This window comes from Tamandua tetradactyla, chromosome 2, assembly GCF_023851605.1.
Source record: "Tamandua tetradactyla isolate mTamTet1 chromosome 2, mTamTet1.pri, whole genome shotgun sequence".
Lineage (NCBI taxonomy): Eukaryota > Metazoa > Chordata > Mammalia > Pilosa > Myrmecophagidae > Tamandua > Tamandua tetradactyla.
In genome coordinates, this window is record NC_135328.1 from 179,025,832 (window position 1) to 179,037,190 (window position 11,359).

An 11,359-nucleotide genomic window follows, 5' to 3' on the forward strand; every position below is an offset into this window, starting at 1 on the left:
GAGAGAAAAAATATAGAACTATTAAACTTTACCATCAGGGAATCCCCTGATACTGTGTCAAACATTAGGGTCACTCAAATCAATAGACCAAGCCCTTGATCCTGAGGCTTTCTTGGGAAGCTTATGTAGGTAGCAGAGAAGCTTAGCCTATCTATAGGTATGCCTAAGAGTTACTTCTGGAGGACCTCTTTTGTTGCTCAGATGTGGCCTCACTCTCTCTAAGCCCAACTCTGCAATTGAGATCATTTCCCTTATCCTCCCTCCATGTGGGATATGACATGCAGGGGTGAAAGTGTCCCTGGAGGTGTGGGAAATGACACCCAGGGATGAGTCTGGCCCTGGCACCATAGGAGCAACCATTCCATCCTGACTAAAACTGGGAAAAGAAGTGTAACTAATAAAGTATCTGTGGCTGGGAGAGTTCAAATGGAGTCGAGAGGCTACTCTGCAGGGCACTCTTACACAAGCTTCAGCTAGACATTGCTACCTCTCATTACTTGCCAACCCCCAACCAAAACTGTTTTGGTTAATCCTAACACCTAGGGTATTATATAAGATTCTGCCTTTTTGTATGTATGTTATATTTCAAAAAAAAGGAAGAAAAAAAAAAAAGAAAGAAAAGTCGATTGTGATGAAAAAAAAATTTATTCTATCTAGCCTCCTATGTTCTGGAACAGGTACAAGGAAGAATCTGACAGTATCACGTGGTGGCCCATATGATGTACATCTTGTCTGGTGCTTCTTGGACACCCATGGTAAGTGCTGCTTGGCCACCTGGTTTGTGGTCTCGTGGTGGCCCTCCTTCGTGTACACCTTGCTTGCGCCCCCACGCGCGCCGGGCCCCCCTGATGCCCGACTGTACCTCCTAATCCTTCAGCTCCTCCCGGCTCTTGGAGTCCTCGCCTCCTGTCAGTTCCAGCTACTCCTACAAGCTGGTCTGCTTGCAGGGCCCCACTCATCGTCTGGCCCTGTCCCAGCCTGGCCGCTCCACCAGCAGTGCCAGCAGTTGGCCTGGGCGGGCTTCTCCTCCCCCGCCTTCGCATCCCCCACCCCACCATCCTCAAAGCCCTGCACCTCTGTGCTGTCTCGGCGTGCCCGGGTCTCTCAAGCCCACCCCACTCCCCAGTGCCTGGGGTCTGAAAGGTGCTTAAGGCCTTTTTTATGTTCCAGTATTCTATCCAGGATACATTACATTCTATGACCATTTAAAATCATGTTCTTGTTAGGTCGGAGGAATAAGGGAGGGCTCTATGGCTGGAATCATGACCTCACTCCGGAACGGGAGGTGAACAGTTACAATCAAGGTCTTTGCCCAGCAAACATCTATTCATGGACATGTAACCATCCGCTGCTCAACCCACTGGCATAGTAATCCTTTGTTTAATGTACTGCCCTTAAAAAATGCACTTGCCAAAGCCCTTGCGTGGACTCACCTCACTCTCTCTTGGGTTCGTTGAGCTCTGCCCAGGAGCACAGCCCAATAAAGCACGCTCATTTGCCATCCTTTCGTCTACTTTCCTTTCTCTCAAATACCTCATATCTTAAAACCTTTCATCTTGGTGCCGAAACCCGGGAGAGGAGTGAGGGTCCTGTCCGCCTGGCCAGGGGCACCCCGGCTTCCTCTCGCTACTCCTCCACATATCCAGAGAGCAGGGATCTTTCAGCCTGCCACTGCATCCACCACTCATTGGGTAAGTCCCTCCCCTCCTAGCTCTGCTGCCGGTTCTCGCTTTCCAAAAAGGCGAGAGCCTGTCCGTAACTTCTCCGAACATCATGAATTCACGTCAGGTTCTCTCCCGAGGGCTGAGGTGAGCAGGGACACCTGCAAGCCTCATACCCTTTTTCCGGGACTTGATAAACTGTGGAGATGCCCTGCTTCTCGTTTCCCTCCCAAACTCGGGTCCAAGACCTGAACGGGAGTTTAAACCCGCTCATACGAGCTTTAAGAACTCTCTCAGGATGTTGGGACGCTGACGTCCCTAGGCCAGTCCTTTGCTCTTAGAGCCATTCCTTCTGCGAGACCTCTCAGCATGGGCAATAAATCTTCTAAAACCCAACCCCTTACTCCTGTAAGTTGCCTACGGGCAAACTTATCCGCACTGAATTTACTTCCAGACATCTGGCCAAAACTCCTCTCTCACTTTTGTAAAAAGGCTTGGCCACAATACCAATTGGATAACGGTTCTCATTGGCCTAAGGGGGGGACTTTCAATTTTAAGGTCTTTAACAACCTCCGTAATTTCTGCCAAAAAATGGCACATGGGCCGAAATTCCTTATGTCCAGACTTTTCTTCTCCTGTGCTCCCGTCCCTCTCTTTGTACTCCTTGCTCCATGGCTCAGGTTCTCCTAGCCAAGGAAACTCCCAAACCCTCCCTCTCCTCTGATGAGACTCTCTCCTTTTCTGAACCCCCTGACTCATTCTTCTTCAAGCGACCACTGTCTCTGCGAGATCCTTCCACACAATCCCCTCCTCCCTCACTCTATCCCTCTCCCTCTCCGGCGGCACCTCAGATGCCACCTCGCCCCTTATCTTCTTCTTCTCCTCCAGCAGCTCCTCAAACGCCACCTTGCCTGTTACCCTCTTCTTCTCCTCTGGGGGCACCTCAGAGGCCCTCTTGCCCCTTGCCTTCTTCTGGTCCAGTGGAGCCTCAGCCGCCATTTTGTCCCTTACTTCCTCCTTCTGCTCCAGCTGCACTTCACCCACCATCTTATCCCTCACTTTCCCCGCCTATCTCAACAGCACTCCAGCCACTAACTTATCAGTCTCCTTTTCCACCTGGGCCCTCGCCGCCATCTTATCTGCACCTCCCATCTCCATCCAGTCCCCCACTGTCCTCCTCGCCTTGCCCTCCTCACCTATAAGCTCTCATACCCACTCAAAGGACTCTTTACTCTGTCCACTGCAGGAAGTTGCATGACCTGAGGGGTTAGTTCGAGTACACACCCCTTTCTTCCTAGCTGACCTCTCTAGTATTGAGAAATGGCTAGGTTCATTCTCCAGCGACCCGACCACCTATACTAAGGAATTTCAATGTCTAGCTAATGCCTATGATTTAACCTGGCATGACATTCATATAATCTGTTCTTCTTTCCTAACCCCAGATGAAAGAGACCGTATTTTCAGTGCAGCCAGGGCCCATGCCGACCAGGTCCATATACTGACCACACCATGCCGGTAGGAGCCGAGGCGGTGCCAGACCCAGAGCCCGGGTGGGAATATCAGGTTGACACTCCAGCGGGGAGAAACGGGCGAACTGGGTGGGATAAAATGCTTACATGTCTCATAGTGGGTATGCAGAAAGCTTCACATAAAATAGTAAACTTCCATAAACTAAGGGAAATCACACAAGTTCCTGAAAAAAATCCGGCAGCATTTCTACACTGACTCACAGAAGCCCTCTCTCAATACACCTGCTTAGACCCTGACTCGAAAGCTGGTAAAACCGTGTTAGCCACACATTTTATATCCCAGTCAGCCCCAGACATAAGGCACAAACTTAAAAAAATTGAGGGCGGTCCTCAGGCCCCTATGCGTGACCTGGTAAACCTGACCTTTAAAGTTTTCAATACACGTGATGAGTTGGAAAGGGCGGAAAGGGAGTCCCGAGAGCGCCGAAAGGCAAACTTACAAACCCAATCCCTGATTGCCGCCCTGCGGTCTACTGCAATGGAGAAGAAGCCGGCTACGACTAATCCACCACCAGGAAAGTGCTTCAAATGTGGCCTCGAAGGACACTGGTCCCGCCAGTGCCCCAATCCTCGACCGCCCAACGGACCATGCCCTCTCTGGAAAAAAGGGACACTGGAAAAGTGACTGCCCCTCGGCGCCTGGCCGTGGGGGGGGGGGGCGGGCATCCTTCCAACCCCTAGTCCACCACTGGCAGTCCTGGGCTTGGCCACTGATGACTGACGACACCCAGCCTCAGTGACCCCGATCACCCTCGCAGAGCCCAGGGTAACAATCAAGGTAGCGGGTAAGTCCACATCATTTTTAGTGGACATGGGGGCTACCTTTTCCATCCTCCCCACCTATTCAGGTCAACTCTGTCCTTCCTGGGTCATGGTTACGGGCATAGATGGCGGTCCTTCGCGCCCCTTAACCACTAAGCCACTCATGTGTTTAACAGAGGGACATCCTATTACACATTCCTTCTTAGTAATGCCTTCTTGCCCCAGCCTGCTACTGGGGTGGGATATTCTCGCCAAGTTAGGGGTATCACTACACTGGACAAAAACTGCTCCCGCAAATCTACTACTGCCTCTGTGTATGGCCTCCGCCTCCACCTAGGACCCTATCCTTCCTGCTCACCCCTTACCACCCCACCTAGTCAACCCAAAAGTGTGGGATACCGCCACCCCATCATAGCTTCTCATCATAAACCTGTTCTCATCCAACTAAAAAATCCGTCCTCATTCCCCTCCCGGCCACAATTCCCCATTTCTGTAACCCATCGAAGTGGACTGCAACCCATCCTCAACCAGCTCAAAGGGAAAGGACTCCTTATACCTACTAATTCATCATGTAATACTCCTATTTTACCTGTTAAAAAACTTGATGGTTCTTACCGTTTAGTCCAGGCCCTCAGACTGATTAATGACCTCCTCACACTACTCACTGCATGGTCCTGGACCTCAAAGATGCCTTTTTTACTATACCTCTGGACCCTGCCTGTTACAATCTATTTGCTTTTACCTGGGAAAACCTGGACTCTCTAGCTGCCCAGCAACTGACATGAACAGTATTGCCTCAGGGGTTTCACGATAGCCCCCACATCTTTGGCCAAGCCTTAGCCAAAGACCTAACACAATGCAATCTAACTCCCAGTGTTATTCTCCAATATGTAAATGACTTATTAATTTGCAGCCCTTCTGAAGATGCCTCCACAGAAGCCACGGCCACCCTATTAAATTTCTTGGTGGAGAAAGAACACTGGATTTCACCAACCAAAGCCCAACTTTCCTGTTCCACCATTACTTATCTGGGCCTCCTCCTTACTCCTACCTCTCAACACCTCACACTCGACAGGCAGCAAGCACTCTGTGAACTCCAGCCTCTGGAAAATGCTAAACAAATTTTATCCTTTCTAGGTTTCGTCGAATTTTTCCGGCACTGAGTCCCTAATTTTTCCATTCTAGCAAAGCCCTTCTAGATGCAGCCAAAGCAACACCTGCAGGTCCTCTGGACAACCCCTCCGCCATATCCAACGCCTTCTCGGTCCTCCGCAGTGCCTTACTTCACTCACCTCCTCTTGCCCTCCCAAATCCTAACAAACCGTTTATTCTATTTACTGATGAAAAGTGGGGAATGGCAGTGGCAGTTCTAACCCAACCTCTGGGGCCAACCTATACTCCAATAGCTTACCTCTCCAAACAGATGGACCCTACTGCCCACGGCTGGCTTCCCTGTCTCTGGGCATTAGCTGCAGCAGCCACCCTAACCCATGAAGCTCTTACCTGCCATATCTCTCTTTAATCAGGCAATTACTGCGAGAACACACTGACCGATTCCTGCCGCAACCAGGGGAAACTGATCCTGCCGATTCCCCCCACAATCTTCAACCGGGGAACGAGGTACTCCTCAAACAGCTGCAGCCCGGACAACTCCAACCACGGTGGACTGGCCCACATACAGTGGTCCTTACCACTCCTACAGGGGTAAAACTGCTGGGGGACTCTTCTTGGCACCACCTATCTCGGGTCAAATTATATAAGCAGGATGAACCCTCCTACATCTGCCAGCCTCTGGGGCCCACTTGGGTCCATATTACTCATGCTGCTCACCCTCCTAACTCCCACTGAAAGCAAATCCTATGTCTGGGAATTCCAGATCAGGGAAACCTTTACCCAAAATGGAAAAGCAACCGCTCACGTAATTGGCACAGCAAATTGCCTGTTAACAGGTTGTAGCCAACCTATAACCATTCCTATTACTCCAAAATCAATTGCAAAGGGCCCAAGATCTTATATCTGCTTTCCATGCGCCCAAACCAAAAGCTACTGTAACCCAAACAACTATAACATCATATACAGGCGATGCCCCTATTGGTCGTGCAGGATACACGATGCTTACAATGAAGCACCTCATAAGGGTATCTTTTACATCAGTTTCCAGCAATTTTACATAAATATTGCAGATCCCTGGGACATAAAATGGGTAGCAGGAGTCCAAGGCAAACTATACTACAGTGGCTGGTCGCGATACCCTATGGGCACCATAGAAATACACCGCGAATATGCCTTCATTAACACTACTTTTGCCCAGGTGTCTATTAACATTGCACAAGCAGATCAAAGCCTCTCCAATCACCTTGCCCAAACCTCCGCCACAACAACCTCGCATACATGGCTTCAAATCCTCCAACAAACTTTGCAACTCCTCAACCAAACGCAAATACTTCCTGAAATATCCTGCTGTTTCCTGTGTGCGTCATTAAATAGGCCACTCTTGGCAGCCATCCCTATAAACCTCACCCAAATACACCAACACAGCCCTAATTCCTGTCACACCATCCTAAAAAATATCTCCCTGTGGGAACCTGAGTCTGAAAACCTTCCCTATCCCCTAAAAAGCTGCTACCTCACACACATAACTGTAAAACAAGCCAAACTTCAAAACCGATACCAAACCAATGTCACTACCCACAACACCACCCATGCCCCCAAAGGGCAATATTTCTGGTGCAATGAAACCCTTATCAAGTGCCTTAACCCCACTGCCCCAGGACCGTGCTTCCTGGTAACTATTGTTCCCCAACTAACCATCTACGGGAAGTCTGAGCTAGCTTGGTTATTATCCCTCTTGCGCTCAAAAAGGGATGCCTTTCTTCCTATCCTTGTGTAGTTGGGCGCACCAACAGAAAGACCACACAATATCAAATTGCAAGCCAATTAGGAGTCTTTATTAGCTGGTGGGCATCTGCCCTCCATCCCCACTACTGGGGTACCAGAGTGTGGCCCCCAGCCTGATTTTGTGCAGGCTTTTAAAGGTATAAACCATATCCTGGGGTTTTTGAAGCAAGTAAGCAAGCAAGCAGGTACAGAAGTGGAAAAGGAGCGGTTAGCTCTTTTGCAATAACAGGATGCTTGCTGGGTTTTGTGACCCTGATTTTAGCTAAGTTTTTAGCAATAGAACACTTTCTCAACCCTTCATACTAGTAGGCATCAGCCTGACCGCCTCGATCGCAGCCTCAGCCACAGCGGGAGGGGCACTAGGACACAATATTCTAACCTCTCAAAACTTTGAAACTCGAGTACAGGTAGCTCTAGAATCAACAGCAGAATCTCTCTCATCTCTACAATGCCAACTCACTTCACTAGCTCAGGTAACTCTTCAAAATCGACGGGCCTTAGACCTGCTGACAGTCGAAAAAGGAGAGACGTGTACATTCCTGCAAGAAGAGTGTTGCTATTACATCAATGAATGGGGTCTGGTAGAGCAAAATATTCAAACCCTAAACAAGCTAAAGGAAGATTTCTATCGCAGGAAACAAGAAACCTCCTCTGCCCTAAACTGGTTCTCCTCTCCACGAGCAGCATGGCTTCTCCCACTGCTAGGTCCAGTTATCTTAATTTGTCTCTTTTTTCTCCTAGCTCCTTGCCTCCTTAACTTCCTCCAGGGTCGTATAAGAGAACTATCTCAAGTAGCGGTCAACCAAATGCTTCTGCATCACTTCCTGCCGACCTCACCAAACTCCTGCAGCCAGCCTCTCCTCTCTCCCGACCCTAACAATTTCAGCCCATAGCCCCACGCCATACCACTGCATCAGGAAGTAGGTAAAAAGATCTCGACGCCCTTCTATCACAAAAAGGCTGGAATGTTAGGTCGAGGGAATAAGGGAGGGCTCTATGGCTGGAATCATGACCTCACTCCGGAACCGGAGGTGAACGGTTACAATCAAGGTCTTTGAGCAGCAAACATCTATTCACGGACATCTAACCACCTGCTGCTCAACCCACTAGCATAATAATCCTTTGTTTAATGTGCCGCCCCTTTCATGTCATCACCTAACCCCTGCCTGCCCTTAAAAACTGCACGGGTCAAAACCAGTGCGCGGACTCACCTCACTCCCTCTTGGGTTCGGTGAGCTCTGCCCAGGAGCACATCCCAATAAAGCACGCTCATTTACAACCCTTTCGTCTACTTTCCTTTCTCTCAAATACCTCATATTTTAAAACCTTTCAGTTCTTGTCTGGAATTACCAGGTCTGGTCCTCCACATTAATGGTTTGTAATGTTTAATCATCGCCTTTCCAATTTGTTTGTATGTTTTGTAATCATTTGTTTAAAACATGGACTTTTTTTTTTCTTTACTGCAAAGACAGGAACCAGGAATCGAACCTGGCATCTCCCCCACGGCAGGGGAGAACCCTGCCTGCTGAGCCAACGTGGCCCGCTGTAAACCTGGATCAAGCAAGTGAATATCCCTGTAAATCTGGCGCCTGCTTTGCCCCCTGGAGATATCCTCCGGTCTAGCGTGAGAAGGAAAATAAAGTATTTCCGGAAAGCACGGGGTTGAGTCAGCTCATTTGCATGCCCATAATGCATGGCACACATGGCATTGCCTTCATTTATGTCTATGTCCACTGGTGTTTCCTTATACTTTCAACCTTTCTTCCACCCATAGCTGAAAATCCGTCATAGAACTGACTAAGAAAAAGGGGTATGTCAGTACCTCTGTCGGATAAATAGTCACCATTTCTGAACTAGCAGTTGCTCTTAACTGCATCTGTACCCAACAGGGAAGTTTGCACTTAACAAACAGCCAGAAACATTAACATGTTAGGTTTTTGAGGCTGTGCTGTAGATTTTTTACAGAGCAATCAAATTAATGTAAAAACTAAGTACTTCTAAATTCTACGTTGTTGTTTTTTTTTCTAACAATGTTACAAAGCAAGAACGAACTTCGCGTTTATGATATGTCTGTGCTTAAGTCCAGATAACTTTTTAAACCAGTTGGTTTCCTCTTGAATATTTCCGGTTTTGTATTGTGTAACTTAAAACTTGTGAGGGCTGGTCTGAAGCGATGTTTTACAATCTAAAGTATGCGGTTGTTAGGGATTGAAATACGGATCTGCGCGTCGAGTACGGTTTGACCGCATGTCTTCAAATTTTCTTACGGACAACGTAGTCGTTTCTCTTAAGATCAGCGGATGTGGATTTGGATTTTCTCTTGGGTTTGGCCAGGGCCTGGTGGTCGCAGACTTGGCTTACTGGTGGAGTAATATTCACACTTGAACCTATCATCACAAGATTTTTTTCAACCTGTTTTTGACGTACCTAGGTTCTTGACGTAGCAGGGTACTTTCTAGGGCTCTACCTCGAAGTGTCACACTTGTATACAAGTTTTGATGGCTTACAAAAATAAAAAGTTAAAAATGAATATAATTGGCTGCATTTTGGATGGCATTTATATTTATTTAGTTTTTTCCTGGGATAATTTATTCTTAAAACTAGATCTGGATCATTTGTTTAAAATAGGAATTTGGGGAGAGACGTGTAGATCAGGTTAAATGGAATACCCCCAAGATAGCAGGCCGACAGTTAAAAAATGTGTGAGTCGGCATCTGCTCTCTCTTCAACCAACGTAAAATAACAATCTCAGGACTGAGAATAATATAAAACTGCAAATGTGAGGTATATCTGTGATTTAAATTTTTTGTGTGGATTAGAACAGCAAGTAATTGCTATTAATTTGAACTTTAGCAATAAACTTATAAGACAAACAAATGCTCCCTTAAGTGGATCCTAAATTTAGAAACAAAAAGAAAACAGGAGGTGTATTTCTGGGACACTTGGGAAAATTTGAACATGTACTCTATTTCATACGGCAGTATTAAGTTAATAATTATATTAGCTTTCTTGTTGCTGCTATAAAAGACTCACTGCAAAATCACTATAAAAATTTAGTGGTTTAAAACAACACAATTTACTCTCTTACAGTTCTGGAGGTCAGGAGTCTCAAATCAAGGTGTGGGCATGGCTGTGTTCCTTCTGGAGGTTTCAGAGAAAGTTTCCTTGCCTTATTCAGCTTTTTAGATGCTGCTTGTATTCCCTGGCCCCCGTCTGCCTTCTTTGCGCCACTACAAGATCTACTAATACTACGATCCTCTTGCCTCCTTCTCATAAGGACCCCTGTGATTACACTGGGCCCACCTGGGTAATCCGGGATAATCCCCACCTCAAGATTCTTAATCATACCTGCAAAGTCCCTTTTGTCATGTAAGAGAACATGTTCACAGGTGTTAGAGGTTAGGATGCAGACATCCTGGGGTCATAGGCAGGGGGTAGGGTGGGGTTATTATTCAGACTAGCACAATAATTCTATGAGATCTGTAATAATGTCCTTGTTCTTAGTAGAATCATAATGTGAAGTATTTAGTGGTGAAATGTCATATATGAACCCTTCAAAAACCTCAGTAAACACACACATGGAAAGAGATAAAGCAAATGTGTCAAAGGGTATATAGCTACTTAGGTATTCACTGTACTATTCTTTCCACTTTGGTGTAGCTTTGACTTTTCAAAATAAAAAGTTCAGTGAAAATATATATTAAAATATATATTAAATATATATTAAATATATATATTAATACCTGAGTTAGATGTTTGCATACTACTTAAGATTTCATTTTTTTTTAAAGTTTCATTGTTTTTATGAAACCTTAACCACTTTAGACCAGTGGTTCGCAGATTATTATTATTATTTTTTTAAATTTGGCATGCTATTTGGTGGGGTCACATTTCATTCTTTTTCCACATGAGCATGCCCTTACTGCAGCACCATTTGTTGAATTTTGTTTGTTTGGTTCTTTTTTTGCTTGCTTATTGTTTGTTTGCTTGGGAAGTACATGAGCTGGGAATTGAAACTTGGTCTCCCGCAAAGCAGGTGAGAATTCTACCACTACTCTACCCTTGCATCCCCTGGTTCCCAGATTTTTGGATGAATAAAATTTAAAGAAAATTTCTGGTGGACTGCCTATGTTTTACCATCCATCATATACAAAAGAAATGACATTTAAAGACTAAAAAAACAGAGACTGACGATCTCAGAATAAAGCCCACTTCTTTAAACTATGAAATCCATTTAAGTTTATGGAAAATTTAACTATATTTTGTTAACTGTCCTCCCCTCCCCAGGCCCAAACAGAGAAACTTTGAGGCTCAACATCTCCACCTGGGAAAGACTGGGGCTGCCAGAAACCAACAGGAGTAGATCCAGTGATGCCCCCTCGTGGCAGCCTGGAGCATTGCTGCCATCCAATGTCTTTTCCTTTGACTTAGAAGGGTAATTCCCTACAGGCCAGACAGTTTTGTACGTATTTTGGTTATATGAATAAACAAAACAAATATATACTGATG

The 11,359-nt window shown here is 46.3% G+C and overlaps 1 long non-coding RNA gene across 1 annotated transcript; it reads left to right on the forward strand.

The window, feature by feature from the left end:
- Nucleotides 1-677: 677 nt before the first annotated feature.
- On the forward strand, nt 678-7,951 carry LOC143663208 (uncharacterized). The gene is made up of 4 exons (XR_013165867.1): nt 678-755; nt 1,227-1,691; nt 5,479-5,656; nt 7,592-7,951. It is a non-coding gene; the product is annotated as an uncharacterized LOC143663208 (long non-coding RNA).
- The last annotated feature ends 3,408 nt before the right edge of the window (nt 7,952-11,359 follow it).